This window comes from Eumetopias jubatus, unplaced genomic scaffold, assembly GCF_037043125.1.
Source record: "Eumetopias jubatus isolate StellerSeaLion01/CBP00866 unplaced genomic scaffold, mEumJub1_p1.0 scaffold_8, whole genome shotgun sequence".
Taxonomy (NCBI): Eukaryota; Metazoa; Chordata; class Mammalia; order Carnivora; family Otariidae; genus Eumetopias; species Eumetopias jubatus.
In genome coordinates, this window is record NW_028274814.1 from 55847690 (window position 1) to 55861843 (window position 14154).

Below are 14154 nucleotides of genomic sequence, written 5' to 3' on the forward strand. Positions count from 1 at the left end.
CTTTGCTCTTGGCTATTACTAACTTAAAGAGGGCTTAAAGATGTATGCAACTTAAAGATGCATACATCTTTAATCAAATTTAATCTAATCAAAGAGGGGCATCCCAAGACCTAGGGTAACGTACATGTTTCAGGTATAAAAATGTTAAGGCCTTGAACCAGGGAAGTAAGCTTAACTTCAGTGAGTTCATTTGCATTGGAGATATTTGTGGAGCCAGGGAGCATTCATAGAAAAGGAGTACAGGATTAATAGGGTAGGGTTTCCAGTTAGCCTGAGGCAAGGGGGGACTGTAAAAAGCTCTTCCTGCCACAGTAAGGGAACTTCAAAATTTTCAGTATGGCAGTGAGATGCAAAAAGCGGCTCATTTCTCTATTCTGAATCAAATCAAATATGGATGGCTCCATTCACCTCCCTAGCAGGACAACCAAACTCAAGTGTTTTTTTCAGGAGACCTTCTCCTCCTCGCCCCCCTCACTCAGAACAGCACAAGAGCCGAGGGGTTTGAAATCAACCGGAAAAATTGGACACGGGGCCTCTCTTCTCTATCCTGGTTGATAGTTGCTGAGGTGTTTGCTGTTGAAGCTTGTGTGACCCATTTGAGAGTGGCTCCCCATTACTGTTCACTTGCGCCATGGGACGTGAACTTGGGCCCCTGAGCTGTGCGAAGTGCTGCATGCAGACCATCACACAGAGTCGCTGCTGCTTCTCAGGTGCTTTGAGAGAAGCCAGCGTGGAGGTGTCTTCCAGCCTCCTACCTGCACTCGACACCATCACCCCAGCCTCCAGTCTGGGGGCAACCAGCTCTCTTCAGGGTCTTTTGGGGCAAAACCCTCCAAGTGTTCCACCTCTGAGACCATACAGCTTAATCTACCCCAATGGGTCTGAACCGAAACTGGTTACTTTCCTTCTCAGGGCATTGAGAATACAAAGGCAGATCTGGGAGAGGAGCAAAACATTTTAATTTTTTTGGCCAGTAAAGGGTTCAGCAAGGAGAAGACAGTTTTTAATTTCTCAGTAATACGGCGTATTTCATAAGGAGACACTTTATTCTAGCCAAACATTTTTAGGATTGGTGACAATATCTGAGGAGGTGAAAGAGAAAATTCAAATTCACAGAGGCTATGGCTTCTAGTTTATACTAACCAGGTCCTCAAGCACCTGCTGGGTGAAAAATAGGTTGAGTCTAAGTGGAGCAACTGAATTAAGACTGGAGTGTATGGGGGGAATAAATATTAGTTTTTTTCTCCCCAGAGGAGTGGGCCTCTTCTAGTCTGCAGCTGAAAAGGATTACTGCTGCTTAATGGTTCTAATGCCCAGCTTGATTTCTTATCTTCTCAAAAACTCTTGAGCTTCCTATAAAATGGAATTCACACTTACTGCCTATTTACTCCTCAGGGATCCTTGAGAATTCCCAGGGTTAATTTATGCTAAGTGCTTTTTTCCCCTCTAGTCAATAATAATACTAATAAGGCCTATTAAGATGTCATGTGGACCACTGAGCACCCCCCACCCTCTTTTTTAAAGTTGTTCTTGATAAATCTCCTAGACCAGGATCTGAGATAAAATGTCAACTACTAGAAAACTTCCCAGTGAGAGAGAGGGGAAAAAAAAAAAAGTTTTGGGTACCCACCTGCCTTCCCAAATGTTGGTATAATAGCTGAACCTTGGTGGTGTGCTTCATCTTGTCCGTCAGTCTTGGTGGCTGTGTTTGGGTGTATTGGAGTCTATTGGAATGGGTTCATCTGAGCTTCTGAGAGCCAACTGTGTGCATTGCTTTCCAACACCGTGGTGGGGGCATCATGATGGTAACTTGAAGTCAGCCACTGTGGGAGTATTTAGAAGGAGGGGTGAAGACTACAAATGATAGCGGATTGATAACATTTATCAACACATTGCTGCCTAAAACCCACATTTGAGCCCTTTTATAAAATAATTTATTTAAAAAAATGCCTGGGAAGACAGGGTTTTTCACTTCAACCTTATGTGAAAAGAGTATCTCCAGAGAGATTGTGGGTGATTCATAATGGGAGGACTATTCATTGCCGCCTCTTCAGCATACATTGATTATAATTTAAAATGCCACCACTGTATTTGTTTAATAAAAGTTAATTGTGTGCCAATGACAACGTATCTTTAGAGTGTACCACAATTTCACTCTCTAAAAAGAAAAACGGAAGAAAGCAAATAAGAAAATCTTTTGAATCCATGTTTTAAAAAGGTGTATGGAGAGAAAATAAGGAATGTCATTTGAATTTTATTGCAGGTAACCTCTCTTTTTACGAAGAGCTATTTGTACCTTAATGCTTATCATCCCCACCCCCAGCTTTTCTCCCCCTCAGCTCTGTCGAGGTATATCCCATTAAACCTAAATTACTTTGACAGTTACCACAGATTTTAAAGAATCTTGTGCTAAGCCTCAGGGGACCCAAGGTGGATTAAACAGAATGATGAATTAGTGGCTGCAAAGTAGCGTGCTTTTGAAAAAAAATTCCCTTCTTCTAAATACCACCACCTCCACAAACAAAAACAATCCTGTGCTTGACTCAGTGCTATACCATCATCACGTGTGTCTTTTTTTCATTAGAACTGTGGTGAAGGACAAAGAAATGATTTTCTGTATATTGCTATCATATTTCATAGCAGGTTTTAGTTGAGAATTCTGTTAAGTCTCCAAGAAGCTCAGGTATCAGAGATTATTGTTTGGAAAACAAAACAAAAAAAAGCCTTCCATGGGAAGTTAAGTAAAATGGTACAAGGCCTTTCCTGAGATGTGGAACCCTGTATCATTGCCGATGTGGTTGTCCTTGTATTTGCTGATGTTCACACTTCAGGGACTCTCAGCTACAGAGCCAAGCAATGTCCCCAAAACTCTGAAGTCATCCATATAGTTTTGACTTTAGAAATATCTTACGTTGGCTTTATTCAAACATCTCAGGATCCAGTGTGAACCACAGATACACTGGAGCCCTGAGCCTCCATCCAGAGCCCTGGGGAGCTCTACAGATGTGTACCTCTACACATGTGGCTGGCTCCCCTCCTCTGTCCCTCCGGGGACAAAGTCTGATTAGAGTACCAGAAACTTACCATGTAGTTTATACTTTATAGTCTTATGTCTTCTCTCCCTAAAATGGTTATCAAGAAGTTATCCTTCATTTTTTGTATCTTATTAGGAGTGAAATTGTGGATGTTTGATGGTTAGAGTCACATTGGTGCCTGGGTTTTCCTGTGAGTCTGAGTATGTCAGATCTTAAAGCTCATGGATTGAGGCACACGTGATCCTTAAGCCAGTGTAATTCTCTAATCTTACTAACCCAGCAAAATATAAGAGAGATGCTCAGAAGTTCTGACACATTATAAGAATAATGCTCTGAATTTCTGACATCTGGTCTTTTAAGTTAAGGTATTTAGGTTCGATCTATGTATTTTCATGCATTGGAATTTATTTATGAAGGCAGTTATTTAACAGACATTTATTGAGACCAAAAATACATATATGAAATGAATCAAGACAAATCTGAAACAACAAACTATGAATAATAATACCTAATATCTCCTGCCCATTTTTCCTGTGCCAGGAACTGTGACAAGGGCTTTTTTAAGAAATTATTCATGGAGAAAACCTAGGATCACACAGCTTGCAAGTTTTCGAGCCAGGATATGAGCACAACTGTTTGAGTATGTGGGCTTAACCCTCTGCAATACATCTATCACATTGTACAAAATAGTACAAATGGGCACCAAGGGGATAGCTGCAGAGTGATCAGAGAAAGGAAGACTTCTTGAAAGACCTAAATTTGGAGCCAATTTTTGACATATGTTCCTGTGGCTTAATGCCATTGGATATAATAACAACTTTAAGTACATAGATTTACAAATTTGAAGATCATTTAAAATTTTGGAAGGAGCAAATGGTACATGTGTTAGCTTAAATTTGCAGGCACAAATAATTTCTCACTGTTTCCCATTCCTTCATTTCTCCAATCCATCATAACACCACTGCTAGCATTTTCATGCACTGTTACTTAGCTCAAACACCTTCCCACCATCACTGTCCCAAGCTTTGGTCCACAAATTCATATTCATCACCTCTTTTGCTATTCGTCAACAGAATACTTTCATGATCTTAGCCCTTATCATGGTGTCTGGCTTATCATAGGTTCTTAGAGATACTGGTTGAATGAATTCTAATGAAAGATTATCTCATTTTTTGTCTTAAATTCTTTCTTGTTTTCAGAGCTGTATTTTTTTATTAATTTTTCTCATTGCAAATTCACTCTATTCCTCCCCTTGCAAAGAGGAAAGAGACATAACACTGGGCTCTTAATGAGAATGAGAAGGGTAGGAGGCATTACTGACAACCTTCCCAAAACTTATGCGAAATGCAATTCTGAGACAGGAGACTCACCCTCGTGAAAGCTAAAAAGTTCAATTCAGACAGAAAGGCTTCCTGATGCTCATTTGTGTTTAAGTGGTGTATGTTAGAAGGATGTTCTATCAGTGGCTGCCAGATAGAATCTGTTGATGATTTGACTCTGAAACTGTTCAGTGGAGTGCCTGCCTGTACAAGTGGTCAGGAGTAAGCTAACTGCTTCTTTAGACAATTTTTTTTGGACTACACTCATGCCTTTCCCAAAGGGACATTGTCACATAATGTTTGCACAAGGGCTTCCTATTTGTAACTTTGCCAGGACTGTGTCCTGTGTGATTCTGCTCTCATACCCAAGACTCCCCGAGGTGCCAATATTCAGACATCATTAATGACCTTACTAAGGCCATTTGATAAAACATTTACATCATTGCTTGTCTTATATCTTATTCTTGACACATACTGGAATGTCTGTACTACATTTCCCCACATCCTTCATTTACCACATATTTGTTTGATGGGGTGGTTTTGAGTTGTTAGTGTTCTGGTACTTTTAATTCCTTTTTGGCTAGAACCTAAGTGTTTGGTTTGCCAGGTCATGAGCCTTGCACCTTGGCAAGAAAAACACTGCAAAGGCACAATAATAAGGAGTATTGCTTATTAAGAGGTCTCAAGTAGTTCATCTGCCTGCCTCACTGTTACTTTGGGAAGAGTTCCTTTACTTCTCTGTGCTTCTATAAAACGAAGAGCCAGTTTGACCCCAAAGGGTATCTGCAACTGTTGTCCTGTCTTGTAGCATTTCTAGGTAATTACATTTCTCTTTCATGAGTTCTGAGTTGCCTATTCACTGGACTCACTTTTTTTAAAAATTTTATTTTATTATGTTAATCACCATACATTACATCATTAGTTTTTGATGTAGTGTTCCATGATTCACTGTTTGCGTGTAACACCCAGTGCTTCATTCAATACATGCCTTCCTTAATACCCATCACCGGGCTAACCCATTCCCCCACCCCCTCCCCTCTAGAACCCTCAGTTTGTTTCTCAGAGTCCATAGTCTCTCATGGTTTTTCTCCCCCTCCGATTTCCCACCCTTCATTTTTCCCTTCCTACTATCTTTTTTCTTTCATTCTTTTTTAACATATAATGTATTACTTGTTTCAGAGGTACAGGTCTGTGATTCATGTCTTACACAATTCACAGCACTCACCATAGCACATACCCTCCCCAATGTCTATCACCCAGCCACCCCATCCCTCCCACCCGCTACCACTCCAGCAACCCTCAGGTTGTTTCCTGAGATTAAGAATTCCTCATACGATGGAATCACTTACTTTCTTAATAGAAATAGCCTCTGCCTCAGATCATTGTCACCTCATGGTCCTTTGATACTTTAAAAAAAAGTCTGTTTAGATTCCCAAATGGCAACTTTCTCTTGACCTCTGGGCTATATGGCCCTTAACTTTGAACTTATTGAACCTCTTGTTTTATCTTGGTGTAGTTCATTTATGTCTGGTCTATCTTAGAAATTCCTATGAGAATATTGGTCTGAGTCTAGTAAAGGGGATTTTGTCCTTAGTGCGTCACTCAGTGGTTAGGCTCTTCTTTTTGTTCTGTTTGCTGTGATCTTTATGATGTAGCCAGCAAAAAACAACATGAATTCACTTTTTTTTTTTTAACTGGTGAATGTTTAATATGAACATGTACACTTCGGACATTTAAGGATATCTATACTTGCAGCTGTATCCACTACAGTATGGCACTTCTTGGTTATCTTCTAAACGTCCCCATCCTCAGCTTTATGGCTGCATCCTAATTACTCTGAAGTTGTGTTTCTCATCCTTGGCTACATTTCTGAATCATCTGAGGTGCTCCTAAAAGAAAAAATGTTCCAGTCCCACCCCAGATATACTGAATCAGAGTCTCTGAAGTGTGGGAACTGGGAGTTTTAAAAATTACTTCCTAGCTGATTCTAAAGTACAGTTGTGCTAGAGAACCATAGTTTCAGCCAATCAGTGTTTTAGGACAATTTCCCTGGTGGCTATTATTGGTGAACTTCTTATGGTAAGGAAGCATATTTGAACTCAAAGTCCAAGTGAATGAGGAAATGTGTGGCCCCAGTTGCTACTGGCTGTCATCTCATGACCAGCCTTAGGATGAAGGTGATGCTTTGGACAGTAAAGCAGAGAAAGTGGTCTCTGGTGACATCTTTGGATGACTGAAACAACTCTGAAACTTGCCCTACCTTTGGATTCCTGTTACATGAGAAAAAAACTTCTAAGTCAAAGAAATTGGGATCAGAGAGATTAAATGGTTCATGGAAGAAATGAAAAGCCAAGTCTAACAGTTGAGTTGTCTTCCTGCACACTCTATGAAGTTACCTCTCAAGAAATTGGAGAGTTTAGAAGAGGTGAGAAAACAGTACCTGCTCCCAGGAAAGTCACAATATCTTTGAGGAAGATAAACCACAATTGTTAGGAATTGTGCCAAATGATCTTGTAACAAGCCTCTGGCAGTATGTTTGAGTTTACAAAGAGCATTGACATCTGTTAACCTCTTTCTATTCTCTCAAGAAACTCTTAGGTAAGGATATTATTAATATCTACTTTACAGCTGAGGAGATTGAGGGTCAGAGAAGATTTACTATTTGCCCAAGGTGATCTAGTCGGTAACTGAGCTAGGAACTGAACCCAGGTATTCAGATTCAAAATCCAGTGCCCTTTTTGCTATGCCTCTTGCTGTGAATGCACTCTGTGTTTTGGAATTCCATTATCATAAGGATTCAGGAGAAAGTGATGCTGTACTATCCCCAGGTGTAACAGAGACTTGGCATACACATGAATTTATTCTACATGGGGAGTTGTGGATTTTTGTTGTTAAATATGGAAGGTGGATGAAGTTCATAGAAATTGTTGAGTTCAAGGGAGGGAAGTGTTATCTTGGGAGATTAGAGAGTAGGGTTTCTGTGGAGGATTTAATTTGGTTGAATGGCTCAAGATTGCCTATCAATGGGAGTTGGTACTCCTATTTTATTTCTTTATTTGTTTTATTGTCTCATCTTGTGCACTTTTGCTCATCCTTTTCTGGATACAATAGCCACATTCTTGATAAATACAGAATATGTGGAAGTTCCTGCCATCTGTGTTCTAGATAGAGCTTTCTTCTCTTTTCCCCAGTCCCACCAAATTCATGGTAAACCAGTTGCCTCTGTCTCTAAACTAAGCTGCTTCTGCAACTAGTTTTTCCCCTAACTTCCCACAGGATAAAAAGTACAGCCTAGCAATCTTCCCTTTGTATTGCTCATAATTCTGGGAAGATAGTAAACCAATTATATAGTGCAGCTGTACAAACATTCCAACTATAATCTATGAAGTTCAGATTGTGAACACATTTTCATTGTCTTCTCTCCCCATATGGAATCTCATTGTTTCTTTTAATTATATTTTAAAAATGTGTTTATGTAAGATAGAATGTTCTTTAGCTAAAGTAAATTTCAGCTACACTGAAATGTTGAAATGAATTTTTTGAGGGAAAAACGTTTTTGGGAGAAAACTTATTTAGAATGAATAATGGTATTTGGGAAGGGGAACGATTGAATTTTTGAGTCTAGTTTAGACTATGTCAACATAAGATTCCCCTTTCATGTTTCTCAGCAGTTACTTACTGGGACCACCTCTTGGGATAGGTACCTAGCTTAGAAATCCAAGTCACTCTGTTAAAGGTATAATCATTGCACTGAATATTTATGAGCACTTACTATAAAGCAGAGCCTACTTCAAGCACTTTATGTGAATTAGGCTATTTAATTTTCAAAATGGCCTGATGATGTGCTTATAGTTACTATCCCCATTTTGCAGACAAGGAAACAAAGGTATAGAGAGGTGAGTAAATTGCTCTTTGTCATCTACCAAGCCAGTGTTTAAGCCCAGGCATTTTTAATCAGATCTCCATCTGATTTTTATCTTTTAATCAAAATGCTTAAATACCTTCCGTCAAAAGGAAGTAACCTATTTAATTGGTTTTCCTTTAAGTGACCTCTTTCTTTCTGGAACCACTAACTGGTTGACCAGTTAACTAGTCAACCAGTCTTAAAGTGACAGTGACACAGTTTTCTGTATCTCATTACCAAAAGGCAAACTTGGAGAAATAATTTCCTGGAAGCAATTAGAGAAAGATAAATAAGTTTTGCAGCTCTATTTTAAACATGTGGACAGAATTACCTGTTAAATTTTATTTCTTTCACTTCTTGATTCTTGAGATGGTTTCACTTTGTCTGTAATAAAAAATAGAACCATCTGTTGAATATTCCATATTCTGTACTTTTGACTTTACTGCATCCTCCTAGAAAATACTTCATTGAGTCTCAAGGACAAATTCATTCTTTTTTTTTTTATCCAGTCCATACTTGTAATTCTCTAGGAAGTGACAAATTTTCAAATAAATTGTTTCAATTGGCTGCCCATTGTTCACATGCTCTGCTGTGTTAGGAATGTAGCTTTGCTCCTCCTTAGAAGACAAGTAGTGGATTAGTGCTGGCTAATGATGAAAGGAATACACTTCCTCTAGTTCTTGATGTTTCTTTCTGTAAATCTGACTTTTCCCATAGCATATTTTAGATACTTTAAAGATGGGGCACAGAAGAAAAATGACTTTTCAAAGCTCATGTGTTTAGAGAGCCAGACCTGGAGTCACTATCTTAGCCTAGACTACTTTCAGCTAAATTTCACCTCCTCTCTCATCTTGATTGCTCTTTAATCTTTTTAGATTCTAGTCAAGCACACTTTTTGAAGGGCTTGTCATTTATCTTGTTTTTGGAAATGTACCAAATACAAGACCTGCCATGTTCTGAGGACCTGAGGAACTCCTGCTCTGGCTTCTGTCTAGTTCTTGTGATCAGGATAACCAGGGATGATAAAGCTTTAAACAGCTGAGTCACACCAGTAACACAGAAAAGAGAAAACTTGACAAATGGAGATGCTAATTAGCTAATTTGTCCACCTTGACTTTAAGTACTGCTCCATTTAACTGTTATTCTTCCATTTCTTGGAAGAATGCTGCAAGAAACATCCTTATGAAATCTGATACTACATTTGCATGTTATTAAGGGGGATGTTATTAAGGAAGTTGCCTATAACATGGCTCAGTGCCCCATTAGGTAAGTCCCACGTGAGAATTCCCATTTAGTTCTAAGTGCAAAGAAAAGTTCTACTTTCTCTGATAAACCATTGCATCTTTAGTTCTCCCTTTTTTTTTTTTTTCCGCTTGAGACACTGATTGTATTTGTGGGGGGTTAGGGAAACAGTGGAATGATAAATACAAAACTAGGGAGAGAGCAGACGTCACAGATGCCAGGACCCCCTAGAACTCCTTGCTCTCATCCTCGCCGTCCATAGACTCTGTTCCCACTTCTTCATAATCCTTCTCCAGGGCAGCCAGGTCCTCTCGGGCCTCTCAGAAACCCCTTCCTCCATGCCCTCGCCCGTGTACCAGTGCACAAAGGCCCGTTTGGCATACATCAGGTCAAACTTGTGGTCGAGGTGGGCCCAGGCCTAGGCAATGGCTGTGATATTGCTTAGCATGCAGACTGCCCCCTGCACCTTGGCCAGGTCGCCCCCAGGCCCCACTGTGGGGGGCTGGTAGTTAATGCCAGCCTTGAAACCTGTGGGACACCAGTCCACAAACTGGATGGTACGCTTGGTCTTGATAGTGGCAATGGCAGCATTCACATCCTTGGGCACCACTTCTCCACGGTAGAGCATGTAGCAGACCATGTATTTGCCGTGACGGGGGTCACACTTGACCATCTGGTTGCAGGGCTCAAAGCAGGCATTGGTGATCTCTGCCACCGACAGCTGCTCATGGTAGGCCTTCTCAGCTAAGATGATGGGGGAGTAGGTCACCGGGGGGAAGTGGATGAGGGGTTAGGGCACCAGGTTCGTCTGGAACTCTGTGAGGTCCACGTTGAGGGCTCTGTCGAAGTGCTTGGAGGCCGTGATGGAGGACACGATCTGGCCGAAGAGCTGGTTGAGGTTGGTGTAGGTGGGGCGCTTGATGTCCAGGTTGCGGTGGCAGATGTCATAGATGGCCTCGTTGTCCACCATGAAGGCATAGTCTGAGTGCTCCAGGGTGATGTGGGTGGTCAGGATGGAGTTGTAGGGTTCCACAACTGCTGTGGATACTTGGGGGGCAGGATAGATGGCAAATTCCAACTTGGACTTCTTGCCATAGTCAATAGAAAGCCACTCCATCAACAGGGAGGTGAAGCCTGAGCCAGTGCCACCCCCAAAGCTATGGAAGATCAGGAAACGCTGAAGCCCAGTGCACTGGTCTGTCAGTTTTCGGATTCCTTCCAGCACAAGATCGATGATCTCCTTCCCCACAGTGTAGTGGCCTTGGGCATAGTTGTTGGCAGCATCTTCCTTGCCAGATATCAGCTGCTCAGGGTGGAAGAGCTGCCTATAAATGCCAGTTCTTACCCCATCTATGACAGCAGACTCCAGGTCCACAAAGACAGCCCGGGGCACATGCTTGCCAGCCCTGGTCTCACTGAAGAACGTGTTGAAGGAGTCATTGCTGCTGTCCAGCTCCTTGTCACTGGGCATGGTGCCATTGGGCTGGATGTTGTGCTCCAAGCAGTAGAGCTCCCAGCAGGCATTGCCCATCTGCACGCCCGCCTGGCCCACATCGATGGAGATACACTCATGCATGGTTGTTCCAACAGGTGATGTTTACGGAGGGTCGTTGACTGCAGACGCGTTACAAATCTCCAGCAACACCATGAATCCCCTTTAGTTCTCCCTTCTTAACAACAAAAATCAATCAATTTTCTTATCTCTTTGGCTAACTTAGAAAAATGAATTATATAAACACTTATGATCTCAATACTCTCTTTACTCCCTCCCTACACGTCTTAAATTTTCCCAGGAATGATTTATTATTATTATTATTATTATTATAGTTTACTATTTTATTAGATGTGTTTTTGTTGTGTGTTACTTAAAATTCTTTGCAAAATCTAGTTGATGTATAAAATATCTATTAAAAAGTTATAAATTGTGAGAATAACAACTGGGTGAGGAATGGGTTTTGTCCTTTATCTGGGAGACCAGATTTTTTCTTATAAAAGAAATTCTTTTCTTTCTATTAGCGACAAAAATATTTCCTCTACCCTCTTAGGTTGCTCAGTGGAGACCTGCTAATTAAACTGATGAAAGACAGATTAGCAAGAGAAAAGCCAGATTTTTATTTGGGAATGTATATGGGTGTTTACAGAAAATGTGACTCAGGAGGCACTTAGAATTTGGGGCTTATATCCATCTTAATGAAGAAGGGTACTCATGGGAAAACAACTGACTTTTAGGAAAGATAAATGGACCCATAGAATAGATAGGAGATATGATAGTTTTGTGAGAATGTTTGTTTAGGCAATTCCTTATCCTGGTGCCAACTTCTTTTCTCTGGTGATAGGAGTTGTTCTTCCCTGGTTATGAAAGTCCTGGGGAGGGATTAATTCTTTTGGAAGGCTCTGATTTTAGGCAGGTAAAGGGAGTTCAGAAAAAAACAAAAAGAACTCTTCACAGTGGTACGTTCTGGATCTATGTACTTTGAAAGATCACTGCCCTCAGGAGGGGAAGTTAATCTGGGTAGACCATTTGACATTGCAAAGTTTGTCAGTTAGAATGGGCTCCAGGTATGTGTTTCTGCAGGTTTTAGACAAATCTGATAGTTCAACACACCCTTTCTTAGCTAGTTATAGTGTTATATCCTCTGATAAATTTCCAGAGTGCATGTCTTACATTCTGATTTTCTCAAACTCTGTTTCTCTTCTCCAACTCACTACACAGGCCTTCAGGATTATGGAGTTCCTAACATCTCATTTTCTGATTTTCCAGTTGTAAATGTATTCTCCCTTTTTTGCTTCAAATGACAAGTTTATGCTCATTTTGTATCTGTTAACACTTCTTTCAAAAGCCAGGACTTTTATTTAGCACTTCTCACATAAGGGTAGAACAGCTATTTTATTGAAAGAAGCACATATTGAAAGAAGTCCTTTATTTCTGTGCTTTTATTTTGCCCTGTTATTTGTTTTGTTTTTAGTCTAACTAGGCTCACAGGCTCCTAATTACTTTATCCATGCCGGAATTAGAGAGTTAAGTACCGGATTAGACAGAAGTTAATTCAAATACATAGGATTTGCTCAACCAGAAGTAAATAGTGTCTTATAAAAGTATGTTGTAGTATCAAGTCCAACGTACATTCCCAGTCTGTCTACTCATTTTTGTCTCAACTGTTGACCCTATTTGTTTGTTTCTTTAACTAAATCAATTCCCATTTATACTGTAATAATTTACTAAATTATCACTTTGTTACTTTTCTTGCATCCCTGCAACCAATCCATTTGTCCTACAACGTGGACAATGTGATTTTTTAAAGGTAAGAGAGATTATTGAAAGTTGGAAACCTTTCATGGTTATCTACTGTCCTTAGAACAAACCCCTAACTTCTCAGCATGACCCACAAAGCCCAGCATGACTTTGGTCCTGCAACTCATCTTGGGGCTCATTTCATATCATCTCCCCTTGCTCATTGCTTTCTGGACACAGTGGCTGTCCTTCTCTTCCTTCAGTTCTTGCCTAGGGCCTTTGTGCAAGGTGTTTCCCTTGCTTGGGCTGTCTTTGTCCAGATTTTCTCATGATTGGTTCTCATCATTTGAGTATCCCTTTCCCAGGGAAACTCTCTCTGACCTGTAGTCACCCTCTCTTAACCTATCCACTTTCTCTCACATCGCCTTGTTTTATTTTCTTATCACCATTACTATCGGAAATTGTTTACTTGTTTATTGTCCATCTCCTCCACAGAATGTAAATGTAAACTCAGTAAGACTAAGACGCTGTCTACTTTATTCTTTACTGTGATTTTATTACCTTCCTTAATATGTACTTATGGGTGATTGAAGGAATCATGTCAAATAGAAAACAAAAATGATTGTACCACCTTCTAAATACAGTGATGTTTCCCATTCAGACAGTAAATTTAATGGGACAGATGTGGAAATTGAATTGTGAATTTATTTTATATGAATATTTAAAAAATTTTACTCAAATGCATGGGAAGACGTTCATATATATAATGCTTAAAATCTTGAAATAAGCATAAACTATTTTAAAAAAGATTTATTTATTTAGAGAGGAAGAGAGAGCATGAACAAAAGGGGCAGAGGGAAAGGGAGAGAGATAATCTCAAGCAGATAATGCGCTGAGCTGACAGCAGGGCTCGATCTCACCACCCTGAGATCACAACCTGAGTCAAAACCAAGAGTTGGATGCTGAACCTACTGTGCCACCCAGATGCCCCATGAAATAAGATAAACTTTCAGAAAGTTAGAAGTATGATACCAGAAACTTTTTTTTTCCTGAATCATTTGGTAGTGTGTTACTTATTCCTGAATATTTTTATGTGCATTTCATGCTAAAGGATATTCTCCTGTTTAACCAAATTCAACCACGAAATGAGGAAATGTACATTGATTCATTAATCTGGTATATTTTTCGGGATCCATTCAAGTTTCATCAGTTGTTCCAATAATGCCAAAAAAAACCCAACAAAAACCAGTAGACTCACTTGTTGCACTTAACTGTCATTTCCCTTTAGCTTTTTTCATTTTGGAACAGTTCTTAGTCTTCTTAACTTTAACAATCTGGACACTTCCTTTGTAATAAGGAAGTATTTTATGGGACGGTATATTATAAAATATATAAAATATCTCTTTTTATCAAACTATCAAT

At 39.9% G+C, this 14154-nt stretch overlaps 1 pseudogene; it reads right to left on the reverse strand.

Moving 5' to 3' along the window:
* Window positions 1-9727: 9727 nt before the first annotated feature.
* Window positions 9728-11076, reverse strand: LOC114200903 (tubulin alpha-1 chain-like; annotated as a pseudogene).
* Between the last annotated feature and the right edge of the window lie 3078 nt (window positions 11077-14154).